The sequence below is a fragment of the Dioscorea cayenensis genome, unplaced genomic scaffold (genome assembly GCF_009730915.1).
Source record: "Dioscorea cayenensis subsp. rotundata cultivar TDr96_F1 unplaced genomic scaffold, TDr96_F1_v2_PseudoChromosome.rev07_lg8_w22 25.fasta BLBR01000876.1, whole genome shotgun sequence".
Classification (NCBI taxonomy): Eukaryota; Viridiplantae; Streptophyta; class Magnoliopsida; order Dioscoreales; family Dioscoreaceae; genus Dioscorea; species Dioscorea cayenensis.
In genome coordinates this window covers 12,200-14,671 of record NW_024087267.1, presented here as the reverse complement: position 1 = coordinate 14,671, position 2,472 = coordinate 12,200, and the positions used below count along the sequence as shown (strand labels likewise).

Genomic DNA, 2,472 nt, shown 5'->3' with positions numbered 1-2,472 from the left:
TGGGAATATATCCTTGGTGAATCTCCACCACATTGATAACCCCACATAACCATCAAATTCAACTATAGTGGTGATTTTAAAACATAACAAATCACATTATCTACAATGTTTTTAAAAAAATAAATAAATGCCAGGAATGTTGAGATGTTTATAAAGAAATGCCATATGTGCACTACAATAGTTATTTCAAATGTCACAAAAAAAAATAATAAAAAAAACTAAGATTATAGTAACATAACTTACTAATGTCACTAACATTAATAAAAAAACTTTTAAACTATTAAGACATATATAATAAGTGTGGTTCTAAAAGTCACTAGCAAATAAAATATAACAACGTTTACATGAAATGACGTTTTAAAATTATTTTAATAACTTAAAATGACGTTTTCAAATATGTCATAGCAAATTGATGCATTGAGAGTCACATTGAATTATGACATTTGTTACATAACTCGTAATAAACATCTTAACAGTTAATATTATACCGACATTTCTTTCAATGTCTCTAAAATATTTATAAAAAAATCATAAAACCAAACCTCTTGTTACTATAAGTAAAAATTTCACTATAAACGTAAGGATAAAATATAATTACACCAACATTTATTACAAACATCGCTTAAAAGTAATTTTAATGGTTTTCAATGACATTTGCCAAAATTGTTGTTTCATAAATGTCACAATAAGTTATTTTTGTTGTAGTGTTAACATGCTATAGCTCATAGGAATCATCCAGGGGCATTGCTCTCTTGTTGCTAAAAACCATGTTCCTAATACATCCTTTATCTCCACTTATTCTCTCCTTTGTTTGTTTGTTTTTATTCTTCAAATCAATCTAATTCTTGTTTCACTAAACATCGGAAGAAGAGTGAGTACTTTAAGTCCAGCCCCTGTTGTTCAACAACCCTACCCCTCACAGGGTGACCACTGTATTGCTTATGTGTGACCCGTATACTTGCGGAGAGTGCATTAATTTTTTGGTGCCGTTGCTGGGGACTAGCAGCTTTTAGGAAAATTTTGATTCTGGTGTTTTAATTGATTAATATTGTTCATATTGGTGAATATTTGTTTTCTTTTTATCTTAGTCATTATTTTCGCCTTCTTTTCATTCTCATCCTTTGTACTTGCTTGAACTTACATAGACCTTTCTTTTTGTGCATAGGCATAACTGTTTGACACGTGGAAGCACGTATTCTCCGTTTGCGAACCCTAATCTAGATGTTGAGAGGAATTTCTAAAGAAGAACCAGACAGATCAATTTAAGTGTGACAGGGTCAGTGGACATTAGTGGGGTCAAGTATTGTTCACACTCCTGTTGCTGTAAATAATTTTAAATTGAAGCTGAATATCATTCAAATGGTACAAGAAATGTATCAGTTCGATGGATTTCAGGATGAAGACCCCTATGAGCATTTAAGGAGTTTCTTGGAAATTTGTGATACCTTGAAGGTGAATAATGTGTATGAGGATGATGTTCGCATTAGACTCTTTATGTTTTCATTTTGAGGAATGGCCAAACATTGGCTAAATTCTTTGTTGTAAGGGTCTTTGACAATTTAGAAGCAAGTTTCAAAAACGTTCATCACAAGATCCTTCCCCCGGCAAACATCACTAAACTGAGGAGTGATATTTCATCCTTTGTTCAATTAGAATTGGAGTCCTTATATGACACTTGGAAAAGATAAAAGGAAATGTTGAGGAAGTGCCCACAACACAGAATAGTGGAATGGATGTTGATCCAAATCTTTTACAATGGACTGAACAATTCTACTAAACAAATGCTTAATGCAACCTCAGGGGGTTTGTTGTGTAACAAGAAACCAAGCATGACATATACATTGATCGAAGAGACAGGAAACAATGGCTATCAGTGGAGTTCTGAGAGGAGTAAGCCGGATAAGGCAGCTGGAATTTACCTAGTGGATTTCATTACCACTTTAGGTGAACAGGTTGAAGCTATTACAAAGAGGTTGGATTCATTGTAGTTGTTTAGCCTAGTTGGTGGATCTTCTAGTGAAAGTTGGGGACCTCCATGTGAACCCAGTGGCTCTACAGATATGGGTACTAGTAAGTTGGAACAAGTAAATTTTGTTGGGCAGAACCATCAGTATAAAAAACAACCCATACAACAATACGTATAATGCAGGTTGGAGAAATCACCCAAATTTCTCATGTAGCGAACCAGGACAGGGACAGGGGACACAAAAACAAAAATAGATCTCCTCAATAGAGTACACAACAACTGTCATCCTCATCATCCTTAAATCTAATTAGTGAACATACTGGATTGTTAGGCTGATTCATCAAGAGCACTGAAAGTCGCTTCTTGAATCATGAAGAAATGAAAAGGAACACTAATGCTACTATGAGAAATCTAGAACACCACATGGCTCAGATGTCCAAACTGATTGAGGAGAGGCTTATGGGGTCACTCCCTCACAACACGAAAGTCAACCCAAAGGAATCCTT

General features: G+C 34.5%; 1 non-coding gene across 1 annotated transcript; it reads right to left on the bottom strand.

The window, feature by feature from the left end:
* Positions 1 to 1,616: 1,616 nt before the first annotated feature.
* Positions 1,617 to 1,723, bottom strand: LOC120255185. Its single transcript, XR_005534913.1, has one exon. It is a non-coding gene; the product is annotated as a small nucleolar RNA R71 (small nucleolar RNA).
* Between the last annotated feature and the right edge of the window lie 749 nt (positions 1,724 to 2,472).